Raw genomic sequence first — 18,359 nt, forward strand, 5'->3', positions numbered from 1 at the left:
AATTTCAATGAAATTATTGTGAAGGAAGATATTGAACTAAGTGGATATGTTGAAATATATGAAATTGGATTTTAGACTAAGGTCTTGAAAAGAAAATTACTTAAGCGTTGAAATATGAGTGAAAATTATATTAATAATATTATTGACACATTGTGATATGATTAATTATAGATTAATTTTCATTTTGCACCATTCAAGTTTTACAAGTATTGATTTGAGGGGTAACTTTTAACCTCTTAAAAGGTTGGATAATTGAGAGAAATTTATTTTATACATTTCCGTGTTAATTAATTGTTTAGATTTGAGAAACAAATAAATATAAGGCAGAGCTAGGATTTAAGAATAAGGGGACCAAGATTAAAAAACATATATACTATGAATTTTTTATAAATTTTAGAGAGTCAGAAGTATGTAATACCTATATAATAGAAAGAAAATTTTAAAAAATTGAAGGCTATGGTCCTTACTGGTCCCCTCCCTTTGCCACTATATACATATATATTACCAAATCTTGAAATTAATATTTGTAATACATATGTGGCCTCGTTGAAATCTTATAATTTATGACAAAGTTAATTATAGCACATGTAAAGAATTTGAATGTGATGACCATATATGGAGAAAAAGAGATAAATATGAAAGCTTGCTTTGTAACGTGGAATACTAATATTAATTTATGCTTTTATGGGATAATGTGATATAATTTAAGTAATGAGATTGAAGGTTGATGATGATGTACATACTCTTGATTATAAATTGTCACTACTACAAAAAAAAGGGCATATAAGACGGTTCTTTTTGCCTATATTGAACGGTTATGAATCGTCCAATAGGACACCATCATATATTAATAAAACAAATATTATACGGTTATTAAAACCGTCTAATATTATAATATTGGACAATTCAAACACCTATAAAATACTGCCAGAATAACTAATGCTAGGTAGAGTATATTGGACGGTTATCATAATAACCGTCTAATATACTCAATAATATTATACGGTTGTCAATATAACCATCCAATATTTTATTATATCCAATATATTAAATTTTTTTAATATGCTGGCTGCATTTCTTGGAGCTCCCTGCAACAATATAATACAAATAGAGACCAGTCCAATTCAATTTAATCTAATCTATAATTATACTAAACTAAATTCAATTATAGTAAACTAACAATTTTATTAAAATAAAAAAATTTGTTTCCTATACAATTGCTCAACATAATACTAAGTAAAACAAAGTTATGATAACCGTCCAATATATTAAATATTTTTTAATACGCTAGCTACATTTCTTGCAACCCCTCTACAATAATATGATGCAAATATAGACCAGTCTAATCTAATTTAGTCCAATCCTTAATTATACTAAACTAAATTCAATTATAGTAAACAAACAATTTTATTAAAATAAAAAAATTTTTTTCCTATACAATTGCTCAACATAATACTAAATAAAATAAAGTTGTTTGCTATACTAAATCAAAATTATTCTAAAACAAAGTTTGTTTCGCTTATGTTTGGCCCGCTATTGGGAAATGTACTCACAACATTCCTCAATAACCTCATTGATGTGATGATTCCCAAATTCTTCACAGTATGAATCGGGATAATACTGTAATAATGTAATATGACAATAAAGTTAATTACTTCAACAAATTAAAATTCATAATTGCATATAATTGAATCTAAATAACATACATACCATAGCGGGGATTATAGTCATCCCATGAATGATAATATTTTTAAGAAATCTCATGATACAATATCCACAATTCTTACTATATGCTATTTGTCATGGGCACTGCATAAAAAAACTAATAAACAAGTTATTGAAATAATTAGGAAATTAAAATTGATTGTTAAAATTAATAGTGATAAGTAACTTTATTATCTTTCAATTAGGGTAGGTCAAATCATATGACTTGTATCTTAATGGTACAGGCAAGTTCTTTTCGGTGAGATAAAGAACCATAGCCCTAATAAGAAAAAAAATAAGTTAAAATTAGAAATTTAAAATGAAAAAAAATATAAATATTAATCCAAATATAAACTTACAAATTAAATAATTTCATCATATCTAGTCTATTATCTGGTTGCCCACTAGCAGAATTCAAATAGTAAAACTTTGCAATTTTAACAGCAGATGGCATAATGCCGATCAACATCCAGTAGCTCCTAAAACAATTTGAAAGAACATGTAATGAAATTTAAAATAACAAGATAAATTAAATTAATCAGGATACTACTGAACTCACCCTTATACATAAGGTATCAGAAATAACGTCCCCGCATTAGGGTTCTTTGCCTTGAAGTACTTTGCTAATGTTTGAGCTTGGCTATGCCACACCTTGATAATGATGTTGCGATAAGCAAAGACATCATGAGGACAAACAAAGATAAATGTTGACGCAAGATCACCAAGGACAATAAAATTTTCATATAGGTACCTAAATGAAAAAATAAATAAATTATTATATTATATTAAATTTAAAATATAACAAAAAGTCATATAAACAACATATATCTCATATAAAAATGAACCACATTTTGGCTGATCAAAATATAATATCCTCACTCCACTAACCATACTTAATAAATAAAGCTCATGGTAATCGAATGATTATTTTCGAAAAGTGATTACCAAGTTTTTAATTCAAAAATAAGAGATCCCAAGTTTTCTAAATAGAAACAAGTTAACATCGATAAAAATATTTCATATTAGAGTAAAGATAAGTTTCAGAAGCATGTGATACTTTAGAGGAGTGAAAGAAGTCGAAAACAGTGAAGAATAAATTATGTGCTAAAAAACAGAGCAGTGCATCACGGCGGGTGCACTCTACACCGCGGCGTGTTGCTCTTTATGCCAAATGCCGCGGCTCAGGCGCCATGTGCTGCAGCATGTTGCACGAATTTTTACTAGTTCTGCTGTCAATTTGACAGTAGAATCGGAGAAATTTCGACTCGCCCCGATTCTTCGTCCGACATCCGAATGACGTGATCTCGGTATCTACGGAAATCTTTTTTCCTGTACTAGCTAATAGCATAGGTTTTACTTTCAAAACACATCATACTAGAAAGTTGGACACCCAAACACAATTTAACCACTTTTCAACACTTTTGTACAAAATGGGTGTCCAAAACCCTCAACAAGTGTCAAAAGTTTTTTCTAACACTTGGACCATGTCCAATAGACCTAGGACTACAAGTACAACATGTCACAAGTATCGAAATATCATTATAACAAAAATTCACTCCTCAACCCCAATTTACTAAAAATAAAGGGGGAGATAAAATAGCATTGTATTAAACTCAAATCATTTAAAACATGCTCAAACTTTACTTCTACACTTGCACTAGTATTTTGGCCCTATAAACATATATATAACAAAAATACATAAAGGCTAAGGCTTCAAAATACAATTCTAACATTTTCAACAACCAAAATAGTGTGAGGTAATATGCATCCTAGTATACTATTTCACAACTACATCAAAACTAAAGGCATACAAGAAGGAATATACTAATTCCTTGCCTCTTTAGTCTTCTCCCTCTCAACACCAGAGCTAGAGCTTGAAAAGTATTAAGTAAGATGGGTGAGTCTAGTCACTCAGTAACCAAAATTAAACCTACCTATGCAGTTATATATCAATTATAAACAAATACATGCACAAGGAGATCAAACTTATAAAACATATACCCATATATCACATTTTATCACTTATCACACTATAGCTTCATTACTCACATAGCCAAGTGCATTGTCTCCATATTTTCATATATGAGATAAGACCTATACTCTTGTGACTTGCCGCTACTTAGCACGTGTGACACATCATGTATTTACTTAGGCAATGACCAATCAACCTTATTCCCTCCTTATTTCCTCAGACTAAAACAGTGGGCTATAACATGGATTAGGGCTCCGTCTGTGTGACTGGACTACCCAAGCTCACTAATTATAAGGTGTGACTTGGCCAAAGATCACAGGACTCACTCACCACAGGACTCACTCGCAGACCACGGCTTCACCCATTCTCGAATCCCTAGGGTGTCTCATACCATAGGCTATTCTCCTCATTGAACCGGTAGAGATAGCTAGGTTCTAGTCCCTCGACAAACTATGGGATAGTCCCTCAAAAAACAGTAAGACAAGGCTATAACCCCCGCGCACCAGAGGGCAGCCTAATTACCATATGGATTTTCTCTACTCCTAAATCTCTAGGCAAACTCCCGTCACTGATCATGCCATAAATCATACTCACTTGTTCTTACTTTTCAATTTCATATACTCATTATTACAACAATCACGTTGGGTTCACGACTTTACATTACCCAAGTGTGTATTCTCATCTTTTTCTTAAAATTCATTTTTATTAACACAAAACTATTCCTACACATCATCACATTCATTTCTAAAAAATATAGGCACATTCATAATAAAATCCTCTTAACTTTGCACTTGTATTTTCAAGCCCAAAAATAGCTTTTCCATGCACTTAAAGAAGCTAATATATAATTCTTACTTAAACAACCAATTTTATGCATGTAACATTCATAATTTCACACTCAACAACCAATTAACAATTAATTAATATACAACTACCCAAAGTAGAGTTTTTCCCCGGTTACCTCAAACCTTTAAGAAGTCAAAGGTTTATCCCTCAATCAATTAGCTTCCAAGTTTAGATTTCCACTCTAATAAGTGACCAAGAACCAAACCTACAATTAACCAATTTGAATTCTATCAACACAACAAACTCAAACATTTGAAACCCTCAATCTCTACTTCTAAATTGCCCAACCTTCACTTTACAAGAGGTGGAGCCTAACTATTAGGTTTGATAATTACCTTTAGCCCCCAATAGCATTAATGAGGTATTAAATCCCTATTAATGGCATCATAAACTTTCAACCACCTATAATAAATGAGATTTTCGGGTATTCATGGTGCACAACAACCTAAAACACCAAAATTCATCATACCTAAGTTTAAATAATCTAATCTACCCTCATTAATTCCATTTGAGTCAACAAATTCAGACCCATAACCTATATGGACTGAAATCTCACTTCCACTATCAAACCCTAACTATAAACTTATAAATGTGGAAGAAAAGTGGAGATTAATGGGTATGATACTTACCTTGGGTGTTTGTAGACTTCAAAATACTCTCAAAGTGATCCCTAAGCAAACCCTAGTAGAGCTTTGGTGTGCCTCTCCTTTCTCTCCTTTATTTTCTTTCTTTTTCTATCTCAATTCGTGTCTGATAAAGTGCAAAAAATGGCCATGCACCATGGCAAACACACAACGCGCCGCGGCGCATGGCACAGAGAGGTCCTGCCTCACTCAAAAATGGTTATGCACCACGATAGATGATCTATGTGCCGCAGCGTATGGCACAGCAACTTCAACTCTTCTATTTCTTCTCCTTTCGATACCCGAGTGGCCTGCCTCGATACTGAACCCACAATAGGGCTGAAATACCATCAAATATAGTTGTTAGACCTCTTTGGCCATACACCACTATAATTTACTAAATTACCCTAATTAAATTTAATTAATTAAGGAATTAAAACTCGAGATGTTACACGAAACGTGTTTAAGGACTTTGTTGACCATTTCAACCCTAATCATATCATATTGTTCTCTACCGTACATGCTCTGGTCAAAGTTAATAAGTACTATAGAATTAGCAAACAACTTTGCGTACGCCTCAAGTGCACTCTAGTAGGTTTTTGGCAATTAGTTTGGCACGGCTTTTTCAACCTTACATAATTAGCCTGATTGTCTAGTGATGTCCTTCCCCTTGAATTGCACACAAATTATATAGTTAGAGACCAATGTAGGTAATATATAGATAAATAGGTAACTAGCATACCTGTTGTTAATTTTGTTCCTCATCTTCTACACAGAAGCAAACCCTAGGCCATATAATGAAGTTATCACTTACTTCTTTAACAGTGAATGCATCTAAGGTGGGAATAGGCAACGGGTAGTTGGAATTAATGGGTTCAAGAATCAACCCTTGTAAATAATCTGTAAGTATCGAAACATTTTATATAGTATTTTTCCCAAGGATACTGAACACAGTCTCTGCCACTTTGTGTCTACTAGGGCTATTTGCCATGAAAAAGGAATCGTGCTCACCCTAAATGAAAATAAGTATAAGTTAATGAAATAATTATGAACTAAAGTTAAGGAATAAAAAATAATATATACCTTAGGAATTTGACCAGATGGCTGGGCCACAATGTAACTATCTATCTTGCTAGGGCTAATGTGCTTAAAGTGTGACCTCCCAAAATCATTAACTTTAAGCAGTGCCTTAATCATCTTTTGCTGCGCTTCTACTTGTTGTTTTAAAGTATTAATTCAGCTGAAAAAGGAAAATCTTTTAGAGTCTTCTTTTTGCCCACTATTTGTTTTCTCAAACACCTATGGCAACACCCTTAACACGACCTAGGTAATTATGATTCCCCAATGCCTTTTCTAAGACATCTTCATCTTGGGGAAGCTTTGCATTTAGAAACTGCTTCTGAGATGACACTCTATTCATCATAATTAGAAATCACAAGTTATTAAAATAAAAAATTATCAACATGTTATCTAAACTTAAGAATAATAGTACTTAAAACTTTTTCAGCAAGTTCTCGAACATATTTGCCCACATAGTTGCCATCTTTATCAATCCAACCTAATATAAAGAGTCTGGCCTGCAATATAGAGCTCTCTGGTGTGCCCTCTTCATCAATCTATGCATTAAAATATATTAGTAACATCACATATTGCATATCAGTTATTAAATTCAAAACATACCACTTATTGCTCAATCTCTGAATACCCTAAGTGCCCTTTTAGGAAGGGGAAAAGATTTTTTGCCCTCAACTCTCTATTCTTTTAGTTCAGTTCCTACAAAAAAATTAAAAGTACCATAAGTCTAGTGATCATTTCATACAAAAAAATTATACAAAATATCATGATCCTTACCAAGAATGATTTGTCAAGGTGCCTGGCAATAAAATCATCCCAATGCTCTTGTTTGACAATAGGTCTTATCAAATTAGGGACTGTAGGACTAATGTAGCCACCAGCGTGATGTGCCTTACATACTACTTCCATAACAAAATACCTTCAATTGGCATCAATCTCAAATGCTAATTGCTCAATCAACAGATTGAAGATATAAGTTAGAAAATTAACATGATAATATAATAAACCAATTAATATTATAAATACACATATTACCTTAACTTGTTCCCATATGAAATTCATAGAGGCTGAATCTACATCATGCCAACTATTAATTGATAATCCTAAATGTCCTCTAGTTACAGCCCCGATATAGCTGGAAAATTTATGCTTGTTGGTCCTGATTGGTTGACCCTTTGAATTTCACTAAGAGGATATTTCTGTCCAGCCAATCGTCTTCAATTAACCTCACCTATCAATACCAAACCTTTTCTAATTGATGTAGCCACAATTTCTTGAGCATTTTTAGCCATAGGCTGACTAGTGGATGTAGAGGGATGATTACCCATCGACAAGTCAGGAAGTAGGTCAGTCGGTGAGTCGGGGGGTAAACTGGTGGCATTGGGAGGATTATCTAATAGGTAATTGGTTGGAATGGATTCACTATGTCTCTAGGGTAGTATTTTGAGAGCTATTTACCTATAATGAAATAGTTAAAAGATAAAACACAAATTGTAATTAAGAAAATAAAAATACAAAAGGCTAAGAAATAGTAATTAAAATACACAAGGCACAAATTCTAATTAAGAAAATTAAAATACACAAGGTCTAAATAAAAACACAAATAGTAATTAAGAAAATTGATCATCACAAGACTAAGTCGATCTTTTTCTTTTCCTCATCTTCTTTTGAACTTTTTCTACCTTGATAGCGCGATTTAATTTCTTAATTTTCTCTTTCATTCTTTTCCCCTTTTAAAATCCCAATACCTTCGTTGTGATCATGTCTTGTATAGTTGACACCATCTTCAATGAGATTGCTTTCAAGCGTAGTCCCTCAAATAGATCATCCTTAACAATATCAATCATCTCTCCAATTATTTTGTTTGACAATAAAACAATGGACCAATTTTGTTTTATTGGATCAGGAACATATAACACTTATTTAGCCTGCGATGCCAAAATAAAAGGCTCATCTTTATTTCCATGCCTTATAAGATTCACTTTTATGAACCCAGATGACGCATCATATTAAAGGTCACTTTTATTATTAACCTAATTACAACCAAAGACTGAAACTTTAAACTTAATGTAGTCCAACTCCCATATGTGTTCAATCACTCTAAAATATGACATTGATGCATATATAGGTTTTTGTTTTTGATACTGGAAATATGCATCGCTTCAGGTATAAGAGTTACACCATTATTTTCTATTGTGCTCCAATCATCCAACTCTTTGATGTAGAATGTGTATCCATTGATTACATAGCTTGTATGTTTGGACCTCTTGCCAACCATTTTACTCTTTCAAAATATAATTATGATTGGAATTATACTTGTTAGAAATATGCTTTTAACCAACCTGTGAAATGCTTATTATGTTCTTTCTTATACCAAGGTTTAGTTCTTCTAGGATTATCCTTCCTAATATCAGTCTTGTGCTTGTCTACATACTCATCAACCTTTTTAGAGTTATGCAACACATAAAGGTGTGCTTGCTCCCAATGTTTTTCTGAGATAGTGACTAATTTGACTCCCTTCATTCCTTCCCCATCTTCTCTTCCCATATGCCTATCTACTGGAATCTCAACATATTTTCCATCTCTCAAGTACTCTTGATAGAATTCAATAGCCTCTTCACTAATGTACCTTTCAACAATGCAACCTTTAGGTCTACTTCAGTTTTTCACATACCCTTTTAGTACCTTCGTATTATGTTCAATTAGGTACATCCATCTCAAATAAGCCGGGCCACACATTTCTACCCTTTTAACTAAGTGAATACTAAGGTGAACCATTATGTAAAAAAATGCAGGTAGGAAATACATTTCAAGTTCACATAATATCCTTATAATTTGGCCTTGTAACCTTGGCAATTTGTAAGGATTGATCACTTTTATATAAATAGACTTAAAGAAGAAACATAGTTTAGTTATCGCTTTACACACCCCATTGGGTAACATAGAACGAATGGCTACTGGAAGAAAATTTTTCATCAACACATGACAATCATGAGATTTTAAACCTTTCAACTTCAAGTATTTCATTGACACAAGTTATATTGGATAAGTAATCTTCTAGAACTTTAATTGCACCAAGAAACTCATACAATGCCTTTTTTTTTTTTTGGACAGTGTGTAAGTTGCTAGATGAAGAAACGTACGATTTCCATTCTCTTTCAGTGCCAAGTCTTCCCTTATGCCTATAAAAACCATATCTAGCCTTGCTTTTATGCCATCTTTGCTCTTTCCTGGATTTGTAATAACGTACCAACAATACTTTCACAAACATTTTTTCAATATGTATTATATCAAGAAAATGCCTCACATCCAAGGTCATCCAATATGGAAAATTAAAGAAAATAGATCTTTTCTTCCACCCACTTGTACTGATGTGTCTCACAAGAGCTTTCCAAATTCAATATCCAAATCCTTAACCTTTTCAAATAGTTGATCACCAGATAAAAATGGTGGTAGCCCACCTTCTTCAGGATTACCATTAAAAGATTTTCTTAATCTTCAATAATAATGTTGTTAAGGAAACCATCTACAATGTCCCATGTAGACATTCTTCATATCATGTTCTAATCTCACTGATTGTGTGCTATCTTCACAAATAGGGCATACAAGTTTCCCTTTAATATTATACCCAGACAAATTACCATACGTCTGAAGGTCATTGATTATGCCAAACAACATGGCTTTCAAATTAAATGCTTCCTTCTTGTATGCATCATACACTTTGACACCTATCTCCCACAATAGCTTTAAATCTTTAATTAAAGGAGCCAAGTATATGTCTATATCATTTCTTGGTTGTTTTGGGCTAGAAATTAACATAGACATTAGCAAGTACCTGCGCTTTATGCATAGTCATGGAGGTAGATTATAAATGATTAACATCACTGGCCATGTACTATGGGTACTGCTTTGCATGCCATGTGGATTCATTCCGTTGGTAGTTAGTGCGAGGCGTAGGTTTCTAGAATCTTTTGTAAAGTTTGAGTACTCTCAATCAACCTTTTCCCATTGCATAAAGTTAGCAGGATGCCTTACCATATCATCTCTAATCCTCTCATTTGCATGTCATGTCAAGTTTTTGAATCTACTTTACTGCTATACAAATGTTTAAACCTAGGCACTATAGGAAAGTACCATACCACCTTCTCTGGACTCTTTTCATTACTCTTATAACATGATGCATTACATTTAAAACACTCAGTTAATGATACATATTTGTTCCTAAATAAAGCATAATCATTGGGGCAAGCATGTATCTTCTTATAACTCATGTCCACAGATTGCAACACTTGTTTTGCATCATAAGTTCGGGCTGGAAGCTTATTACCCTTCGGTAGCATTTCATGAATCAGTAAAAGAAATTCTGTAAAGATCATATTAGTCAACCCACCTCTTGCTTTCAAGTTGAACAATCTCAGCACAGCAGTTAATTTTGAGAATTCTGTGCAATTGGTGTATAAAGATGTCCTTGCATCATTTCTCAACCTCAAGCATTTCTAGACAATCCTGGAGTTCCTCTTCAATAGCATTTGTCATCTCTTCAACACGATCATCCTTGTCTATATTTGTTTCGAAATCATGTGACATGTATGTACTGCTATACCCATGGCTTCTATTGGTCGTATCCCTCAACTCACCATACTTATGCCAACATGTATAAGTATGATCAATTCCAAAGCACATTAAATGATCTTCCAACTCACTCGCACTAACCCACTTCAAAAGGCCACATTTTACACAAGGGCACATAATGATATTATGATCTGCCTCATATTCTAGTGCAAATCTAATGAACTCCTTTACCCCATCCACATATTCTTTTATGATTCTATTTGCAGATATCCATTCTTATCCATGATCTCTCTCAATCTAACAAGAATAGTTGAGGAAAATGATATTAGTGACTCAATCATATTGAAAGAGTTAGTTTGATGAATATATTAATTTCTAACTCAATCAATCACGAGCCACATGCTTGCAAATATGTATATCATCCCTCTCTAAACTAATTAAATTTAAGATAATACTTATAATTATATTAAACTAATTGTAAGTATTTTATCTTATGCAAAAACTTGCCAACAAGTGAATTCTTTTTTTTATAAATTATAAATAATTTATAACATTTATTTTTATGATTTCTTTAGGCATTGTATTTGAATATGTGTATATATATATATAGTCCAAACAATATTAGGGCCCATGTGTTTAAGATTAAAAAATTAATTTTATAAAAAGTGATTTATTTGTAGAGCTTTTAAAAAAATTAAGAATTATTTTATTTTGGTTACAATCATAAAAAAATATTTTTCACCTATAATAACAAGTAAAATATATTTTTCAATATTAACATTAATATATAAGCCCAACTGTTATAAAAACTATATATCATTAACGTATAAAAACTATTTTCATTGAAATTTTTCATTCTTATTATAAACAAATAAAAAAAAATTATTGCATAAAAAAATTCCCTTTTAATTAAAAAAAACCTTAAACACAAAAGGGCCTTTAAAATACCTAACTATTAATTTCAAACAAAATTTTAGTAGCATAATAGCATAAAAATGAAACTTTCTAGGATTTTTTGCCCTCATTTCAATCACAACTCATCATCATCATCATCATCATCATCATCATCAACAACAACAACATATGTTATTTAAAGTTAAAAGTTACACATGAGTAATAATTTTGAGTAGGTTAAAAGTACTCATACACATTTCTAATTACTATGACACTTCATATATAACTCAACCATCAATTAAAGAATCAAACGATAAAAAATTTTCAATCAAATTAGTTGAATTTTGTTCAAACAAAAAATACAAAAAAATATACTATAAATTTGGATAAAAATAACAAGTAAATATAACTCCCATCTAATCATATAGCTTCAAATTCATGTGGGTTTTGGCCAAAGGTTTTTTTTTTCATCAAACATTTCATTAAACACCTTAAGTGTGCCAATAACAACCCAAAATCAATATAATGTAATCTCATAAACCAAAGCCTAATCAACAATCAAACAAGCCCAATGTAATCCAGACAATAATCAAAAGCAAAAACTAGCTTATATCGTTCAGAGAGCAAACAAGAGATTTGGAATAAATGAGAAAAAGAGTAACTCATTACCTTACCGAATGAAGCATGTAGAGAGGAAATAGACAAGAGGGAGGCGTGTAGAGAGGAAGAAACAAGAACAGATCAACTGTCAAAGCTCGCCAGTGGTGAAGAAATGGGAGAGGAAGAGAAGACAGCAGCCATGGTGAAAAAGACCATAGACGCACCGCGAGCAACGGTATTGTTCTAGGTTTGGCCGAGAGAGCAAAAGACAGAATAGGAGGGAAGAATCTAATATAGAATGCCTATATTGGATGGTTATTTTTATAACCATCCGATATAGTCACATCTTATTAGATGGTTATAATATATAACCATCCAATATGTTTTTACGGTTCCCTTAATAACCATCCAATATATTACATATATTGGACAGTTATAATTTGAACCGTCTAATATTAATATTTATTGGATGGTTTTTTTACAACCGTCTAATAAGACCCGTCATTTATTTTGCTTTCTATAGTAGTGTGTGGATTATACATGGTGATAAATTGTATATGAGCATGTTGAGTTTTCATATAATGCTAATGTGATTTATGTGGTAACATGAAAATTGATGCATGAGGCATAATTGAGATATGATAATTCTTGATACTCATTGAGCATGAAAATTGATAAACATGTAGAATATTGTAATTTACATATTTGAGAGTTATTAAAATGCATTTTCTTATGAGCATAATCCTATGATAGGAGTTTACCTTAGTCAAGAAGCTAGTAGTTGTGCAAAATTCATATGGTATTTGACTATGAACTATTAATCCTAGAAGTTATAGACGCTACTTACCTTATAGGGTACTATAGTATTGTTCCTATTAATAGACTTAACTCTGTTGGCCTACCTGAAATTTTGAGTAGAGCTAGTTTTGGATATAATACCTCATAGTGTGTGATTTGGGAGAAACCATATTCATAAGTGTGTTAGGTAATCTTGGCTCGATAACGTTTCATGATATAATTAAGGCCTTAGGTAGTCTCACCTCATGATATAATTTAATGACTTATATAAAGGAAATATTTTGGATTAAATTGAATATGCATCTTGTATAATTATTACAAAACATTAAATCAAGAAGTTGATAATTATATTGTGAAATATGTAATTAACGCTTTTAATTTTTGAATTATTAATTTTTAAAAATGAACTGCACCCCCTAAACTCAGGTTATATAGCTTCACTATTATTAAATATTTAATTGTTATTTAGCAGCGTTGTAGTAAATTAAATAGGTGTCAACTTACAACTAGAGGTAAATGTCACGTGCTACTCAAGAAAAAAATTAGTGATTAACTCAAGATAAGGATAAACTAGCTCGAGATAGTCCTTTCATTAACCGAGGAAAAGGTCACCATTAACAGTGAATTACAGAGAAAAGCATCAAAAAGGGAAAATGCAGAGAAAGTTGAGAGAGGATAATAGAAAGAAAGGAGCCAATACACACTCAATTAAGGGTGTTCATAGGTTCGGTTTGGTTTGGTTTTGGGCAAAAACCAAACCGAACCAAACCATTCGGTTTACTGATAATTGAGACCTGATCGGTTTTTATAAAGTTCGGTTTGGTTCGGTTTTATTTTCGGTTTGGTTCGGTTTGGTTAAGGTCTTGATCAAGTTTTAATGCACTTGTTTAATTTTTTTTCCTTTTCTCCATTTTCATAATGGTGCTATGTACTAAAATTAAATTTAATTCTTTTTGACTCCTTTTTTTTCATAAATGGAGGTATAAAAATATAATAAAATTTCAATGTGATAACAATAATTAATCATAAAAATTGATATAAGTTTTTAAGATTAAAATTATTTAATATTATGTATTTTCATTAAAATCATTTGAAAATATTTATCTATGTATCTATATTTTAATAAATAATAAAAAACTTATTATACAAAATTCAAAACAAAATGTTTCTTGTAGATAAATTGAATGCCGAGGCTTTTAGGTTGTAAATAATTAAATGATGATCATAGCATGATTATTATAATTACTTAATATTATGCATTTTCATTCACGTATTTTAAAAATATTTATTTATTATTATAAAAAATTTAAAACAAAATGCTTCTTGTAGATAAATGGTTATATATTTTATAAATAAATAAATAAAATTTTTTTAATCAAGTTTGGTTCGGTTTGGTTCGGTTTCTAGTACTCAAAACCGAACTTGAACCGAACCAATCGGTTTTTATGATATAAAAACCGAAGCAGACCTAATTGTTATTCGGTTTTGATCGGTTTTTGTCGGTTTGGATTGGTTTGGATCGGTCCTTTCGATTTGGATCGGTTTTGAACACCCTTACACTCAACGTGACCCCTTCTGAGAACAGTACATTCTTAATATAACTACCCTATCCACGCCGAACGTTGCTCCCCTCTCTCTCTTATCTTCCAGATGTAACCCTTCTCGAGCTGTTACTCCTTCGCAGCACAATAGGGCCCTCACTCTAACAGATTGACACTATCCTCAAGGTCAAACATTAGGTAATCGGAGGCAATAAGAGACGAATCTTCCCAGGGGGATCAAGGAGCCATCCTACAAAATCAAAAAATTGACAAACCCGCCTGCGACCACTTCGAATATGATGAACAGCAAGCGCGACAATGGGGTGGAGAATGGGACACTTAGTGATCATGGTTAAAGGCAATGCATCAGGCATTTCCCCATAATAGAGTTTTAGGAGGGAGACGTGAAACACTTGGTATATCCTGGCATGGGAAGGCAAATCCAATCGATACACCACAGGTCCAATACGTTGAACTTTGAAAGGCCCAAAGAACTTAAGGCTCAATTTTCGGGCGATGATGAAGCTCAATTGAATACTGCCTGTACGAATGAAGCTTGACAAAGACCAAGTCACCTTTTTTGAATTCTTCCTTCCGTCGGTGCGAGTCAGCCTAGTTCTTTATGCGGGCTTGAGCTAGCTTATTAATAAAGGCACCACTTCGAAGTTCCTGACCCGTTAGCCTTCAATCTCCTCTCTTCATTTATTGACCATCTGATGGGTAGGGGATGGCCAGCTGGGAAGATGGGCGATTCGAAATGCATGGCCCGTAGGCCGAATGAGCCCTTTTTTTTTATTTGGCAGATGGGGTTGGAAAGGCATGGTTTTCATTATATCTTCATATAAGGCTTCCCATTAGTCTAGCTACCTAGTTAGCAGGTCTAGCTGGTAGTGATAGAGCTGGCATCTCCCACAACACAAGCTAGATTGTGTGTGTTTGATTTTTAATTTGTTAAAAATTTATTTAATAAAATTCAATTTAATAAAAGTTAGTTATTATAATAAAATTTGTATTTAGATAATTTTTTAAAAGTTATTTTAATATACTAAAATTTATTTAAATTGTGATAGTAAAATATACTTTTACATGCACAATTACTAAAAAAATATTGATTTATGATAATTTATAATTTTTATTATATAAATATAATATATTAAAAATGTTCATAAAATTGTGATACTATAAAATATATTTAACAAGTTTTTAATTTTACCCTATTAAATATATATATATTTAAAAATATAATATTCTAACATTTAATAAATTTTTTAAAATTTAATAAAATAAAAGGTCAAAGATGGATATAATAATTATTAAAATGTCTTGTAAATAAAACCAAAATGAATACTCTCTATTTTATAAATAAAATTAAAGCCTTATAAATAATTTGGAAAGAACCGTTGAAAAGCTTTTAAATTGTACATTCCAAAATTCACTTCTATGTTAGTTATCAAAATCCTTTTGCAATGTCAACTTACACCTATTATAATTATCAGAACAACATTTGGCATTTGAAAAATTAAAAAAGGTTTGTATAAAGTGAGAAGTAACAAACCCAAACACACTCATTGTTTGCCACCTCAATTTGCTTTCAAATGAGGGCAAGAACCTGTAGGGCAGCGATTTTTCTTTTGGTTGTTCTTGCGATGTCGTCTCTAGGCAGCGCCTTCAGAGTTTAATATTGTCGTAGGACAGTATGGACCACAGCTTTGCCGCTAAAGGGGAAGATTTTGTTTTTGACTAGAATGCCAATTTCGCCATTCGGCCTTGAGGATAGCTCCGACTTCCGGGCTTAGGGATAGCAATTCGAGGCTAGACTATTCTAACTAGCTTTTTAGTTTTCTCGTTCGTAGTGAACTTTCCTTTGCAACTTAACTTTTAAGATGATAATTGCAAATTATTAATAAAATAATTAGTATTAAATTTTGTTAGTAACACATGATCAATTTAATTATTAGATATATAAAGTTATATTTATAAAATATTAAAATAATAATTATAAATTAATGATGAGATAGTTTTAATGTTAAATTTTATTAATAACACATAATCGGATTAACTATTTGATATGTGAAATTATAGTTGTAAAATATTGAAGTAATAATTGTAAACAATTGATAAGGTAGTTGTATATAATTAATATTAAATGTGTAAAACATAATAAGTTTAGCTATTGAATACATGAAATTAATATAAATTATCAATGAATTAGTTTAAAATTAATTGATCAATCTAATATATTTTTAATAGGAATATTATTATTATAATTGCGTCCCTATTTCAAATTGCACTTGAGTTCTAAAAGAATTGGTTATAGTTTTTAAATTTCATAAGATTTATTTGTAAATTATCTTTTCTTGTTCCATGCGAAAGAGGATTAAGGTGGGATCTAGAAATGTTTTCACGAACACACAAATGGTACTGATCCCCTCTCCAATTTGCTTTCCGTTGAAAAGTGGATCATTTGTTAAGAATCGAGACTTTTCCGATTTACAGTCATTGTCAATCACATTCATTAGCCACATCGTTCTCTTGATTATTCAAGGTTAATATGACAATAATATAAGCTAAGCCAAACTTTAATATAAAATGTATATTTTATGTCTGTGCTTTGGATCGAGTTGGAGGAACGTGACATGCTAAATTATCCATGACTCACGAAGAATGTGATTTATCATAATTTTAGAAACGAATTTAATTTATACAAATATTTTTAAAACATAGAAACGGATTATATTCATATCTAAAATAGCATTTCCAAATCCGTCTATCGATTCTAAGCATATTGAAGTAATTCATAGAGTAATTGAGTCTTAGCTTTCTCATTTATAGGGATTCCCTATACTTATAATCTTTTAATTTGTGTGCAAAATGGTGTTAAGGAGACTGACACATGGATTATATGGCCATGACACCCCATGCACATGGACTAATCTAGGGACAAAAAAATAAATTAAGAAAATTAAAATATCCTCGTTGTTTCCATCTTCTGTCGATTCTAATCATATTGAAGCAATCCAAAACCAGGCCAAGTCTCTGAATTTTTTAATTTAAATCTTGAAATCGATTTCATCAATGCCCAATAAAAAATCCTTACTATAAAAGAAGCCTGCGGGAACGTTTCTCTTTTACCTACCAAAGAACATTTGTTTTTGTTCTAAGTTTCCATATCTGATTTGTCTTCGTCTTCATATTTTCTGGTAGTAGTTTGGATTTTTTTCAATCTTCTTTCTTTAGATTTGTTCTTCGAACGTTGAGGATGAGAAACCTATGATTTGCATCAATATGAAAGTACTTGTGTTGCTTATTGGGTATCAATATAAAATGTCGATGAAGATCAGATAGGTGTGATGACTTTTAATATTTTACTAAATTTATTCATGTTTTTAATACAACTGAAAGTCATTTATTTAAATTTATTAGTAAAAATAGGATTGAGTGGATGATTATGTGTCAAATACACATAAAAATGTGATTAGAAGTTAGTGAACCAATCTTAACATTAATTACGAGTTTTCTATATATAGGGAGGCCCAATTTATGGGCTCAAAGGTGCAAACTTTGCAGCCCAAGTTCAAAGAAGTAAATTTGAAAAGAAAATTTGCATAGGTCATATTTGTTGTAGCAAAAATATGTTTCGTTACAATGAAGGAAAATTTTAATAAAATGCACAATTTTGCTCTTCAATGAATTTTTATGGTTGGATGACCTCATTTTCGACCATTCCTAACTTAC

Source organism: Prosopis cineraria, unplaced genomic scaffold (genome assembly GCF_029017545.1).
Source record: "Prosopis cineraria cultivar Desert tree isolate PC_DT_omini unplaced genomic scaffold, ASM2901754v1 PC10, whole genome shotgun sequence".
In the NCBI taxonomy this organism is placed as follows: Eukaryota; Viridiplantae; Streptophyta; class Magnoliopsida; order Fabales; family Fabaceae; genus Prosopis; species Prosopis cineraria.